The sequence below is a fragment of the Taudactylus pleione genome, unplaced genomic scaffold (genome assembly GCF_031769625.1).
Source record: "Taudactylus pleione unplaced genomic scaffold, aTauple2 ptg000317l, whole genome shotgun sequence".
In the NCBI taxonomy this organism is placed as follows: Eukaryota; Metazoa; Chordata; class Amphibia; order Anura; family Myobatrachidae; genus Taudactylus; species Taudactylus pleione.
This window is the reverse complement of record NW_028284718.1, coordinates 715,152-731,175: the sequence shown is the minus strand read 5'-3', so window position 1 is coordinate 731,175 and position 16,024 is coordinate 715,152. Positions and strand designations below refer to the sequence as shown.

At 42.5% G+C, this 16,024-nt stretch overlaps 1 protein-coding gene across 1 annotated transcript in view; it reads right to left on the bottom strand.

Moving 5' to 3' along the window:
* The window catches only part of LOC148509699 (potassium channel subfamily K member 9-like), a 43,890-nt gene that overhangs the window by 9,463 nt on the left and 18,403 nt on the right, over positions 1-16,024 (bottom strand). The window lies entirely within an intron of this gene.

The following is a 16,024-nucleotide window of genomic DNA, read 5'->3' as shown; positions in this document are numbered from 1 at the left end:
GATGTACTTGTCACTATTGCTGCTATACTGGACAGGGATGGCTATTAAGCTGAGCAGGGAGCTGGCTATTAATAGATAACAGCGCCTGTATTTTTTTCAGTCTATTTATGAAGAAAAACTTACTGATTTTGCTGCTTAGCACAATGCTCCAAATCACTGTTATCAGCAGGAGTCAGTGGAACTGACAAAAGGTGAAAAATGTGCAGTAAACTATGGAAATTAAAAGTGCAGGGAGCTAAAAAAAAAAGGTAAAACTAAAGAATCTATTTTATTAGTTACTTCTGAAGACGCACATTTGAAGTACTAGACTTCTTTTAGTTTATAGTCACAAAACAGTTTTGAGTTAATGTTTGTGTCAAGCATACTAAATCCATTTTTAACTGGCATGACAAAGTAATCTCCACATCATTTCTTGCAATATTTAAATATATTCTTGTGAAAAAATAAAAATAAATTGAAGTGGAATTAACTATGGAACAATCAACTAATAAATGCATGCAAATGATAATAACAATTTTTTAAAAGCTTAGTGGGAACCTGTAAAATGGACAGTGCTGTATCGAAATGATACCCCACAAAGCAGAGAAAAAATGTAGAAATATAGAAATAAAATAATTCATTACAATTCATATAAAAAATTAGTTTAGAAATGCGTAACAAATATATAATAAAAATGGCTTAAAAATCACGTAATTTTATTGTAATCAAAATTCATATAGTCTGATCATAAAATGAAGGTTATTACAGTATGTTTATGTTAAAAAAAACATAATAAACCGGATGTCAGAGGCATTACATTAATGTAAAGTGTCTAAAATAGAAAAAATTATACCACAACACATTGAAAATTATCTTGATATAATTTCTTATCTACCAAATAATGAACTATGGGCCTGATTCAGAGTTGTACGTACACCCGATAGTTTACACACAACTGCAATGATTAATGATCGCTGTATGCGCAGGTTCTGTACTGAGCATGTGCCGATCCCTAACTACAAAAGCGGTTGCAGCCCGCCCTAAGCCGCAGCATGATTGACATGCTGTAGCTATTTGGAGGCGGGGAACGGGAGGTGATGGCCAGTGTTCTTGAAAACGGGGGAGTGTCTACCCCATTATCAAGGCCTATGTCTGCGTCTTCTGAGTGAAAACACCGGCCATCCTGCATTACTCAGATGGCCGATGTTTTCGCAGATGATCTGATGCCGCATCCTTGGACATGACAGCGGATCACAGAAATTTTCAGGAGGAATCTATTTACACAAGATGCCTCCTGCAGCATTACTATATTTACACAAAGCAGTGCTATGTGTTCTGTGTCCATCTCTGAATCAGTAGCATAATTACAGTAGATATTCCCAGCGGTATACCAGCAGTAGATATGATGGGGAAATTAATGGACTTGTATCATTCTAGAACATAACTAAATATAGTATGTAACATTGGGCCTGATTCAGAGTTCTACGCTGTACACACAGCAGCTGTGTCTATGAACGTACAACTCTGAATCAGGCCCCTATAGTCCCATACGATATACCATTGTCTGAAATGCACTGAATTTTTTTCCAAATAGGAGGCTCATCTACTTAGCAGCAATACAGTTGTGTGATAAGACCTCCAAGCTGTGAACAAAGACAAAAGATTCACCAATAAAGGTGAAGACAGGATGGATTATCTTACATTCTGCGGCACCAACTTACATACTAAGCAAGAGGGAGAGAATTATATTTGCTTTTTGTCAGCTAATAAGAGATTTTATTGGGGAGCAACTTTACAAGTAGCAGCCATACTGATTTAAGTGTAATCTAGTCCAATCCAACATTTTATGATCTTGACAAGACTCATGTTATTACTATGAGTTGGCAGGCCTAACCTGACTGCTATTGTAGTCTTTGCAGTTCTATTAATACTGAAACCGTTTGCTTGTCATTGCATTGACAGATTGATTTCATAAGGATTTAATTAAGAATTCTGCTTTTGATCATCAAAATGCTGCATGTTTATCTTTCCTCTATGTATATCTCTTAAAGTAACACATTGATGTAAATATTTGGCACATATTTATGGAGAGATTGTGCGGTTGGGAGGTCAGTAGAGCACTATCTATTGACCACAATGTGTTTGCTTGCATTGAATACAAGTAAATGAACAAAGCAGCATCATGTGGTTGTGAGTCTGACAAGAACTAAACATGGTCATATATGTATTTCATGGCCAATTAGGCTATGTTAGACCTGAAGGACCACAGTGTTTATGGCACTAAACTGACCACGTTTAGCACCTGATAGTGCACCATCAAATATTACCAGGGGTGCACAGTAAATGCAGTTGGCACTGTGACCATATCTGACTGTGTAGGCAGTTACCATTTGGCTAGACTAAAAGGTTCCCTGTCAGATCCAGCTATTCAGCATGGGGACTAAATAGCTGTAATGTTTAGATTTGGGTATGTATATGTAAATGTATGATCAAATCTGACACAGAATAAGCTGCCCAGCCGTATGGCCGTGTGGCTATATTACCCTGTGCATGAGCACCTTTTGCCTTCTCAATGCCTCCCATTCCCATCAAGACTATCCTCTAACCTTCAAAGTTTTAAAAAGTCTCTGAAACTCATCTCCTTCCTTTTAATGTCCCTATTTCATTATCTGTACTAAGGATCAGAGAATGTCTCAGTGTGCAGGGACCTCTTGACTTGCAGAGTGTAATAAAACCGAGACTTAGGAACCTATTTATCAAAGAGTTTTATCATATGCCATGAGCGATAAAGCTCTTTGCATATGATAAATGGTGCTCAAGCCAATCAGCTCTCAACTGTCATTTTTCAAACAGATGACAGTTAGGAAGTGATTGGCTGGAGCACCATATCATACGCAACGAGTTTTATCACTCATTACGTTTCATAAAACTCATTGCTAAATAGGCCCCTTAGTCACTCATACCATGTCCGGTCGTGCTTAATTCAGGTGGATTGTATCTCTTCTGGCATTCAGCAGTGTTCCAGCTCTCCTGTTTTATTTTAATTTCCTGGACTACATGGGCACAGCCATGTTATGCCAGGTACACACTAGACGATACAACATATCGGGCACATCGTCTAGTGTGCACCCTCCATGTCACTGACGATGTGTGCTCCCACGCAGGCAGGTCGGACAGGGGACATTGTTAGCGAGGGCCATGCTGCCGAATGCATCATGGCCCCCGCTGTCACTGCGGGCATCGGTAAGTGTGTAGGAAACTTTCCGATGCTGGCACCCTGCCGGGTGCCGTCGCTTACGAGGTCGGTACACACTAGACATCGGCCTTAAGATACAGTCGGGTAACTGATCCATCTAGTCATATTCTGAATGCTGCATCCAATAACAGCCAGGAGTGCCCTATTTAAAACTGCACCTGCCACTAGCACACCATCGGAACAATGTGGAACTCAATGTGTGTTCACTCCCTAGTGTGCACCTCTTGTCTACGATCCACTGCCTGAACCTGCACTCCTATCAGTTGGACCTCTGCAAGCAGCTTCTTCACAGCTGTGTGTGAGGTTGCCTCATCAACTCTGCAGCATATTGCTATTGCTAGTATCCAGTCGGCATACTTTTAGCCTGTGTTCTTTGCAGCTCTCCTCTTCTGGTCCCAGTCCAGTTCAAGCTGCTGATCTCCTCTGGTTCCAATCCGGTTCTAGTCTGCTGCACACTACTGTTCTCCCCCCATTCCACTCTGGTTCAAGCTACTGTTCTCCACTGATTCCAGTCCGGTTCAAGTCTCTGTTTCACTCCAGTTCAAGTTGTAGTTTACCTCCAGTACCAATCCAGTTCCAGTCCAGTTCAAGCTGCTCTTCTCCTCCGGTCCCAGTCTGGTTCAGCTTGCATATCTTCAGACTGCGTCCTTCATTCCAGTCCCAGACCGGTTCAGCCTACAAACCTCCAGCCTGTATCCTCCATTCAGGATCCAGTCCAGCTCAGCCTACTTTCTACATTCTGGTTTCAGCCTGTGCAGTAGTCTGAAGTATCCTGTTTACTGTAATTAAGTGCCAAGTGTTCAGTCTGCTGTTATCCTGACTTCAAGCAAGTCTGCTGATTACAACTCGCCTGCTCTTTGTGGGTTCAAGTGGACTATTCCTGTATTACACTTCAGACTATATTGCTGTTCAGTGAGTTCCACTATTCTTCTCAGCATCGCAGCTCCAAGCCTGTCCCTGGGACGATCCGCTCTTCATACCATCAGTACCACTAATGATAGTGTTTTTTATTCTAAGGGGCCGCTATCTGAATGTTGGGGTTCATGCTGAGTTACCACTTTAGAGGTGCTGGATACTGGATCTATTACCCTCTTTTAGGGCTAGGCTCCAGGCACCCAGCTCTGGTAATCAGTTTGCACTATCCTTAGTGGATTCCAGGTGGGCCAATCAATTATCTGTATTACTCGCTGTGCTGCTCCCTGAGTTCTCAAACACTGGTTTTAGCCCCTTAGTCCTGTGTTCAGGACTAGCATTTGATTTCTACTCAATTGATTCCAGAGGCAGACTGAGAGCCTTCCAGTGATCTCTGACCTCTTTGATGACACTAGGCAACATGCCATATGGATCCTATCCACAAGTAGGCATCTAATCCGGTAACCTCTGTTCCTGTATACCACGTCAGCCCAGTCCACGGATCTGACTACTAAAACCGTGAGAGAGACAACAGCCCAACCTGCGACCATTCATCCTATAATTGCATGGGTGGACCGCTACAGTGTGAAATCCTGTCTTTCCAAAATCAGTTCCTTACCCTCACCCGCAGGGCCAGAACTAGTGTGGTGCAACATGTGCCACGGCACAGACCACAGCAAGGCAGAGTTCGCAGTTTGGCGGCGTCTGTCAAATTTCTGTTTTAATCATTCACACCAGTGATTCTGGTAGCTTCCTTTTCTTTGATCCCCGGCATCTCCTCTCCGAGGTAAAATCCAGTACTCTCAAGCAGTGGGGCCCACCCTGCTCCCTGGGCCAGTCGTCTGACATTGTTCAAAATAGTCGGGCGGCGGGCCAGGCAAAAACGCTTTGCTGGTCTGGGCAGCATTGTGCCCCTTAGTTCCCAGTACAGCTCTAAACTATCATCCTGACTGAATACAGCTCTGAGCCTAATACTATGACACCTTTGTTTGTACATTAAAGTAAGGTGTTTGGCTAAGAGCACTTACTAATACCCCTTTTCCACTGCCAGCAATAACCTGGGTTTTTGCATGTGAGCGGCAGCAACCTGGGTTATTTTGCTGTGTGAAAGAGTAGGGTTGAAATAAGCCGGGTCGAGTGAACCAGCTTTCAACCTTGATCATGAGCAGAGTTGAATGCGGGTTCAACCCGGCTCGTGAAGCAGTGTGAACGGGTAACCCGGGTCGATGCCACCTGGGTCCTGTTCTCTGCATAGGAAGAGCCGACGCTTGGAGATGAGATCATCTCCAAGCGCTGGCTCATCACGTGATGCGATGGCGTCATCTAATGCCGGGTTGGGCCACCAAAGCTGCACGCACCTGCCAGCTTAGCAGTTACTGTACAGGGAGCTTAGTTACTTTTACTTTGACTAAGGTTCTAATGTCATTATCATCGTAGTTGCTATACTCACTGCCTACTGACAAGCTGAAGCTCCAGTTATGCTTTAGCTTTTATGATTCATATGGAATACAGTGGAAAACATCATGAAAATTTAAAGATAATATGGCAAAATATAAAATGCAGCAAAGTTGTGATTCTTGCAAAAAACACAAAGGGCCAAATGTAATAGGGTGAGAGTTTAGTAAATGTGAGAATTTAGCAGTAAGCTCTCACACTTTTTAAACTCGGCCAATGTAATAGAGTCCGAGAACATGCAAACTCGCATGTTTTTAGACTAAAAAAACTCTCAAGATTTAAACTCTCATCCATATGTTTTCCCATTTTGAAGATAAAACTCGACCAATGTTAGAGTTTACTGCTAAACTCTCACATTTTCTAAACTCTCACCATATTACATTTGGCTCTGTGTGGGGATGAATAACATCAAGCGGGAGCCACTAGTGGACTCCAGGAAGGTGCTGATACCTCCACTACACATCAAGATGGGCCTTATGAAACAATCTGTTAGCGCTCTAGATAAGGATTCGGCAGCCTTCGAGTACCTTCAAGACTTCTTCCCAAAGCTGTCTGAGGCAAAGGTTAAAGCCGTTGTTTTTGTGGGACCACCGATTAAGAAGATGCTGCAGTGCAGGAAATTCCCAAAGATGCTCGCTCAGAAGGAGGAAGCTGCTTGGACCAGCTTTATCGCAACTATGAGGCGTTGGTTACTCGGAGGAGCAAGGCGAGCACTTCCACCAGGATATAGTGGAGTTTGAGCGCTGCTCAATCTACATCTGGGGAATTATTCGTGAAAGTAATGTACTGTATAATCGTAAATCTCGTTCATTCTTTTCTCACATTGTGTAAAAGAAAATGCAAATTCGCCCTTTTCTCATCTGAAATAGGTAAATTTCAAATATAAAATGTCCTGGTCACAAAAGCAAAGTTTGAGGGGAAAAACAGCATTTTCTGTACTTTTGAGACATAAGCAATTAAGAAACATCACTTACTACTAGAGATGTCGCTGACTCTTGTGTTTTGGTTTTGGATCTGGATTCATCTTTGTGTTTTGGTTTTGGTTTTGCAAAACCACCCTCAAGTTGTTTGGTTTTGGATCTGGATTTTTTCTTCTTTTTAAATCGATAAAAAGTGTCTAAAAACAGCAAAATTCATTTAAATTATGCAATCCATTAAACCAAAATTCGGATTTAAAATCTGAATTTAGAACCACGAGAAGTTCAGAACCGCAGCTCGGATTTACTTGGATCGTCTCAGGAGATCAGAACCGCGACACAGATTCAATAAATTTGGGTGGATTCAGATTTCTGGAGAGCCGAACCGCACATATCTACTTACTACCCAAGAACAAAGAAATTGTTACACAGTGTTATCTTATCAACAAAAATAATAATCGCTAGGTTTAAATCAATACCAGTGTTGTTGTATATGCCTGACAAATGCATGTGAAACATTGAAGCATGCATTGTATATTTCAGCGCACTCCTTCTGCTTTGAGTTGCTTGTGGTTAGTCTGTAGAGACATTCCAAACAGAACGGAGTCTTTACAAGAAAGAGAATGCTGAGTGCTAATTATCATTCTCCTGGACATAGAATCACATTGTGAGTGCCATCTTCTGGTTTTATTATAAGTGCTCAGTCTGAGTGCCAGGCAATAGAGATAAGGAGCTTGTGTTTAGAGGAAATTATCTCTCTCTTAACCTCCTATTACTTAAAATGCAAATGGGAAAACATTTTCTATAAATCTCTCACAGAGCATTTCTATTTAATACATAATGAATGTCGTTGTTAAATATTACTGAAAGATGTGAGCACAGCTTCATTCATTATTTAGATAGAACTTTGCTCCGAGTCAACATTTCTGAGGGTGCTTGTATATTGCTAAAATAATAGAAAATGTTGCTTATAAAAGAAAACAAGGTTATGCCTAATGCTGTGCAGTAAAAAGGATAACTTTTAGATTGATTGTAAGCTCCTAGGAGCAGGGTCCTCATCCCCACTGTCTCACAGCCTTCTTCTCTAGCACTTCTATGACAGCCTTCACCTTCAGAGCTGTACTGTGTATGGAGAATTGTGTTGCTAATTGTTACTTGTCTTCTGTTTATATTTTGGTTACTGTATTGTAATGTAACGTTCTGTGTGCCCTTTGCTGTATGTACGGTGCTTGTGGCACCCTATAAATAAAATGTAATAATAATAATAACTTTGTCTTTAAGAAATGCTGTTCCACCACAAAAACAACCTTTTTGACTAACCTATTCCGCCGAAGCAGAAAAAGTGGAGGTCCTATGCCAGTGAACGACAATGCAGAAGTCATCACCAACAGAGCCGCAAGATTGTTCAAATGAAAGATGAGAGTGGCTATAGGCTGGACTGTCATGTGACCTTTTCATACCATACATCATGTGCATTTTCAGCTAAATTAAACATGACTTTTTGCTGCCATTGGGTTAATTATGTTGTATGTATTGCAAAAAAAAAATAGTACAAAAATTTGCCAGGACAATACTGGGCCTCAGCAGTTAGAATAAACGTTTCCGAATCACATATGCACACTGCACTGGAAGTCCAAGCCCGAACTTGGGCTTCCAATTGCTTGTGTTCCATGCAATGCTTTCCTTGACTTTCATGCTAAGCAGCACCTGTAATATGTTCTTGATCTTCCATGGTCCATTGTTGTGGTTAACATCTTTAATTAGGGGTGTGACCACTTTGTACTGGTGCATTCATATTCTTGTTTAAAATGGACTATTTACAGAACATCGCAAACACCATAGTGATCAACAAGATAAAGTGACACTTCTCGGTTCACAGCATACCGCAACATCTCTTCACAGACAATGCCATTCAGTTCATTTACGTTTAAAAACTTTACATTTCAATGGGACATAAACCACGAGTAGCCCTTAATATCCACAATCAAATGTGCTAATTAAAAGGGCAGTTTGAGAAGTGCTTCAGGGATGTTTCCAATTTGTTCCTGGCATTCTTTAATTTAAAGAACACTCCAAGGGGTTGGACTTTCCTCTCATTATCGCACATCTCCGAGACAGGCCCTTAGTTTGGTAAGTGTTCTATCATTAAAACTTAGGTACAATGTTATTGAAAGAGGACATAAACTGAAGTAGTTTGAGATGGATGAAGCGTAGTAGAGAGGATAGAGTGGAGACAGATAGACCCTAAGTAGTGAGGAGATGAAGCTAGCATGTCGCTGCCAGTAGGGTAAACCTATGACTAATAGATTTAAATGATGTCATAGAGACACTTGTAGATCCAGTCTGATGACATTATGTGAGGATGAGATGACAAGCACTCTACAAAAGAAATGTAGGTGGCTTTAATGAGTGTGCACAAGCTAAGGAACCGCAGTGTTTTTAAATGTAAAAAAAAACCTAGAAACCCTTTCAGCTCTATGTACACAGTAAAAACTGTTTACATGTGTCAACTTAAAAAAACATAAGTCATGAATATACCATCTGCAGATGACACCTGCTTATGTTAATGCTGGGACTGCATATTTAAAGGCTCATCACGCAAACACAAAAGGAAAAGATCATGTCATAGCTTACCCTGATGGTATCACTGTGTGACAGATGGTGGAACATAAAATAGGTGTATCTGAGTTCCATACCTGAAGGATTAGACTTAGTGATAAGTGCTATTGGTTTTACCTTATAGAGTTGTGAAGAACATAGATGTAGGACTAAGAAACATTTTGTTTATGCTAGCGCATTTACTGTATGTGGTTTTGAGAATGATCATCTGTGTCTGCTACACGTGTGACCTTTGGGACTGATACAGAATCGCTTGCACTTGCACCCAATTTGTTTAGCCGATAAAAGTATAAGACAAGACCTGTGAGCTGGTGCAAACATTCTTTTTTTTGTAAATAGCCGCACAATATTGTTCTGCAGGGCAAGTCTGAAACCTGATAGCTGGGAAAAGGTCCCCCCACATTAATTGTGGAACATCCCCACACTCCATCAGCACTTTACCACATCAATCTCCTACTACCTCTGCTTCACTCTTGCATAGGAACAAGGGTGGTGATTTAAAGGTGCGCATATAGTGGGTTTGCTAACTTGGGATCACAAAAATATGCATAGATGCTTGGTAAATTATATTTAGGGGCCTATATCTGCCGTGGTCCATCCATTTCTGACCACCAAGCAGCCCCCATAGGTTTCCATGCAGTCAGATTTATCCCAGTATCTAATGCCTATGGTCTACTGTATCAGGAATTTTTTCAAGGTTGAGTACCCTAACCCGACCCCTAGCCCCAGTACTTACTATTGGGATGCAGGCGCTGGGATACTGACAGGTGTAGGGATTCAGACGCCGGCATTCTAAGCTCCAGCATCCCGATTGTCGGTATTTTTTCAGTGTCCCCTCACTGGGGCATGCACCAGGTGATGGTCATGCATGCGGAGTGCGCTGAGGACCCAGACAAGGAAGCAAAATGATAGCATAAGGTACCATTCTGCTGTCAGTACTATGCCGGGATGGGCTCTTACCAGCGTCTGCATAATAGCAAATTTGGGTGAAAATATTCGTATTCACAATGTGAATTTAGGTGAAAAATATATATCACATCCGCATTAAAATATGCAGTGTGATAAATATACCCCTTAGAGCAGCATAATGCTAAGGCAAAACTCATCTATAGATACATATGTAATGTGGGCATGAGATATATCCATGCATGGCAAGAATAGAGCTTGCATCTACTATGTGGGTGCAAAACACCCACATAGAAAATAGACATCTCAGGTGTAACTCTTTTTGGATGAGGGGCGCTCTGTGCTGCCTAAATCCTCAGTGCAGACAGGTAAGCTCAGCAGGCAGTCTCTAGGACCTGCTGGAGCTCAGTGATACACCTAATAATAGTACACGCTAGACAATATTTTTCACGATTTGCCCGATTCTGATGCATCGGAATGCCCAATCATGCAACATATGTGCAAATCGTGAGTGTCCACTCACGATAACGATGCCAATGCGCGTACCCACGGGTTGTATGTCGTAGCTTCAAATCTTACCTACAGGTGGCAAAATCTGCCAATCTCCTACATGATGCACTTGAAATCGTTAAGGACGCATGATAGATCGTTGGTCAGATTGGACACTATTAAGCACCATATCGTGTCCTGGAGTGCCAGGGAGAGTTCAAGGGAACTCGTTCACGACATCGCATCGTTTGCACATCATCTAGTGTGTACCAACCTTAACTCCAACTACAAGCTCAGTTTAGATTACCTCCTTGCATATCCACGTCACTTGCATTTAAATGCCCCTGATCTAAATCTCAAAGTGCAAAGTGCTACAAGTGTTCCACGGAGTGGCAACATCCTCCACCACCTCTGTTCTATGTTTTGGCAAGAGCTGCATTGTATGTTATAAGTAAATAATAGATATGTCACTGCTCGGTGTAAAAATATGCAGCACTATGGCACCCTGCAACCAGAATCTCTGCAGCAGTACCACCTGGAGAATCCCTAGGACACTACAGACGTGCACACCACTACCCTTACAGCCCCACTGAGGATGCTCCAGGCATTGCTGTAATTATCTGCCCCTTCACGTGACGTCATACAGAGGGGACGCGTCCTGCTCCGGGCGCTTCAAGCCATAGTAACGGCTCTGCAATTTAGTTTTGGAGTACATTCTCAATTTATCTTAGAGGACTATCATTTATGGTGAATCCTTGGGCCTACCTGTCACTTTTGTATAAATCTGCACCATTTGTTGGGAGGAATGTGGATTAGTAGTATGTCTACTTTAGTACCCACACGCAAAATTTAGACATAGGTTTGTATTGCAGTACAATTTTATTTAGTAGAGATAAATTGTTGGATAAGGCAGAATATAGTGTGTGCTTCGTGCTTTGCAGGAGGATGCAGAGACTTTTCCTCGACCACAAAAAGATATTATGTTTCTACCATCTCTAAGGTGGTGGAGATTCACAAAACTAGGAGTACATGGGAGGAGAGTATGAGGGACCAGGTCCAGGAAGTAAGTATTCTTGGCTGACAAATGGGTCACTTCCTAAAATAAAGCATCAATGTATTTCTTTCATCTTTGTTTTTGCACCTTACTGATATTATTATTATTGTTAATATTATTATTATTATGGTGGTGTAAGGCTTTCTCAGAAGTGTCAGCATATAGAATACAATTATCATTTGACAATAAGAGAAGACAGAACAGTTCACCATTTTCTGCAATGTCACCTATGGTAGGTATACAGTTTGGTACCCTGTTTATCACACTGTTCTGTACCTTTTTTCTATTTCACTACCTGGAATCACTGGGAGAGACAAGGTGGCATTCCTGACTTCCAAAACTACACATACTACCCTTTGAAGGATGATAACAGGACGATTTAGGGTTTATAACCAGATCACCATAAGTTTTATATACACCTGGTACGCACACTTATTTGCACTTATTACTTTTATTAAATTCAAAGCTAATACACTATAAGGTGCTTGTCCTCTCCCATTTTCTTAAAGATTTGATGGCTGGACTCATCATCCAGTACAGTAATGACAGGCTGACACCCTTTATGATAGGGAGAGTGTATACAGTATGTATGTAATTATTTTACTTTCTAATCATGTTTTCTAATTAAATGTTTTTGTAACCCTTGTAAACATTTTCTTATATTTATTTGTTCAATTGGTTAGCAAGATAAACTACCCACAGATAGAGAGAGCGAGAGAGAGAGAGAGAGAGTGATATGATAGATAGATAGATAGATAGATAGATAGATAGATAGATAGATAGATAGATAGATAGATAGATAGATAGAGAGAGTGATATGATAGATAGATAGATAGATAGATAGATAGATAGATAGATAGATAGATAGATAGATAGATAGATAGATAGATATAACCTTAAAAGGGAAGTACTGTATTCTATCATTGGTTTGTGGTCATTAGCAGAACAATTTGGCCCAAATATTCTTGTTATACAGACATTTGGATTTCTGCAGCATAAGGAACTGCACAGTGGTGGAACTAGCGAGTGGTGGGCCCAGGTGCAAAAATATGCTTTGGCCCCATTAGGACATATACACAATAATCCCATGACATATACTAAGTAATAACAACATATACACACATGCAATAATGTCACTTATAGCATGATAGACAGACAATAACATGTACTGTAACATGCACACTATAATGACATGACATAAACACAATAATGTCACAACATGTTTCCAGCAATAATGACATATACAATTATACATACAATGATATGACACAACAAGACACTATAATAATAATACAAGATGACCTGATCCACAGAAAAATGTGGAGCATCTCACAGACAGGACCCAGCTCTCCCTGTGTTCCCCCACTGCCTTATTAAGCAGCCACCGGCTACAGAAAAAAATGACACAATAGGCCAGACAGCCTTGCCCTGTTTCCCTTATGGACGACCCTGAGCAAGACTCAATAGTGAAGCCATGATTCTGACTGACAGTGTGCCCACTAGCTTCCAGGGGCCCCGGCACAGTGCACCGGTAGTTTCGCCCCTGCACACAATCTTGCAATGGGATCGGTATGATTTACTGCCGGACGCACGCCCGGCGGTTTTAATGCTGACGCTGGTAGACCGGCGGTTCTAATCCCGACAGGTAAGTATTTTCCTATTGACTAACCTAACCTCCCCCCCTAACCCTCCCTTAGGGGTGGCTAACCCTAACCTCCCCCCCAAGTGCCTAACCCTAACCCCCCCTGTAAGTGCCTAAACCTAACCCCCCCTTCCCCGCACCCTAAACCTAAGTCTCCCGGGGGGTGCCTAACCCTAACCTCCCTCCGGGGGTGCCTAACCCCCCCTTCCCGTAGCCTAGCCCTAACCCCTCCCGCAGGGAGTGCCTAACCTATCCCTCCCCCCGTGGCTGTCCGCACCCGGCGCCCGATATACCTTCGAGATGCAAGGCGCCGTGCTCCCGGCGTAAGTAAAATGACAGGCGACGGAATTTCGTCGCCTGTCATTAGACCCTTGCCGGGATTAGACAGTCGGGATGCTGACGGTCGGCATTTAGACCGTCGGCATCCCGACTGCATACCCTTGCAATAAGTGTCTCTCTTCCCAAGCATTATGGGCTGGTATACAGTGTATTGTCACCTATTTCTAGTATTCCTTTTCTGTCCTGGCTGAATTGTTTCTTTCCAGTTACAGAAGGTTAATGTTTATGAAGAAATTGTCAACAGGACAAAAACAAATCAAACAACTGTTTTATGAGTGTCAGGGTGCACATTTGAGGGGAATGATACATTCAGCAATCGCACAATATTTTGTATTTCCAAAAATAGGTTTGCTGTTACCCTTTGACATCTCCACATAGCAATTTATTTAGAGGAAAGGAGAATGATTGGTCTTCAACAAAGCCATTTTGAGGTTATGTCAAGTACAGGAAGAAATTAAGCAGATGGGACCATATAATAATATTTTGAGAGCAAGAAAAAACTGGATAAGTCAGACTGAAGATCTGTACAGTAAAATATTACTCAAATTAGGAGTGTTTGCACTGGAGAGAATTGGGATACGATTAATTCAGAGAAAAAAACGAATATATCTGCAACATATATACGCCTTACATCTGGCAGAACATTTTAAAGGGATCTAAATGCATAAAAACTGAGATTATTTTGTCATAATACTGTGTGACTAATTTAGCTACAATTCGTATGTCCTTTAAACTGATCTTTCATCTAAAATAATGCTGTGTGGGCACATAGTGCGACTATGGTGTTATCTATGTAAGAAAATTTAGAATATAAGGGCTAAATTTACTAAAGTGAGAGTTTTCAGAAGTGAGTTTTAGAAGAGATGTTGCCCATAGTAACCAATCAGATTCTACTTAACATTTAACTAGCACCTTCTAGAACACAGGTTCTCAAACTCGGGCCTCAGGACCCCAAACAGTGCATGTTTTCCAAGTCTCACAGAATCGCAAGTGAAATAATTAGCTCCACCTGTGGATCTTTTAAAATGTGTCAGTGAGTAATGAGTACACCTATGCACCTACTGGGTAATCTGGAAAACGTGACCTGTTCTAGAAGATAATAGCGAGAATCTGATTGGCTGCTATGGGCAACATCTCTTCTAAAACTCACTTCTAAAAACTCTCACTTTAGTAAATTTACCCCTAAGTGTGTATCGGGGTACTGAGGACCTCATTCAGAGCCGCTCGCTTCACTCTGAACGAGGGCGGCAGCTTTTTTTTTTTAAAAAGCCGGCCTCCTGGCCGCTCGCTAAGCTGTGGGTGACCACCCACAGCTTTTGCGAGTGGCCAGGTGATGGTCGTGACCATCGCGACCATCGGGCTTGCGACGAGACCCTTGTGGTAGGGTCTCATCTGCCGCAATCCCCAGTGGGCTTCCAGCTCTAATAGAGCCGGAAGCTCACTACTGACATCACTGGTGATGTCAGTAGGGCCGCCCACAAACGGCAAGCGTTCCTCCAGGAATGCCTCCGTTTGTCCAGTCACCCCCCCACCCCGCCTACAAAACGGGGCGAGCTGTCGATCAACATCAACAGCCGCCCCATTTCTAGTGAGCCCCGGAGCAAGTGACTCTCACTCGCTATGGGGCTTGCGCACGCCGCGCGTGCGCAATGCACAACCATTGACCCGCTTGCGAGCGCATAGCGCTTGCGAGCGGGTCTGAATGAGACCCTGAGTTCACATTGCCTGAATGAAATTCAATTTTATGAAGACTGAATGGAGCAGATTGTAGCACAGAGATTTAAAAAGGGATCATCAATCCCCTTGACTTTTTCAGGAGTCATCCATACGGGTTGGGTATGAAATCCCGGCTGTCGGGATGCCGCTGGTCAGAATACCGACAGCGGCATCCCAACAGCCAGAATCCCGAAACCAATAGGAAGTTATGGTAAGTATTTTTCTAAGCCCTACCCTAACCCACCCTCCCTGGTGCATAACTCTAACCTCCCTCCCTAGTGCCTAAACCTAACCTTCCCTTCCCCGCACCCTAAACCTAACACCCCCCCCCGGTGCATAAACCTAACCTCCCCCCTAGTGCCTAAACCTAACCTCCTACTCTCCGCACCCTAACCATAACCCTCCCCCTAATGCCTAACCCTAAGCCTGTATCTAACTCTAACCTCCCCCTAACACCCCGATACTTACCTTCGGGATGCCGGCGGTCGGGACACTGGTGCCGGGATCCTGACCTGACGGGATTTCGGCGCCGGTATTCAGACCATCAGCTTCCCGCAAGCCAGGATGCCAATTACATCCCATCCATACAGCCTTCCAGGGTAATGCATGGAGAATGAAGGACAGAGTAGAGAGGCATCCTGTACTATGTTTACCTGTCTATGCTACACCCTACAATCTCCTCATGCAGCCATGAATGGTAGTGTGAATAGCAGTGGTATACCTATAAAGAGTGCAGGGGC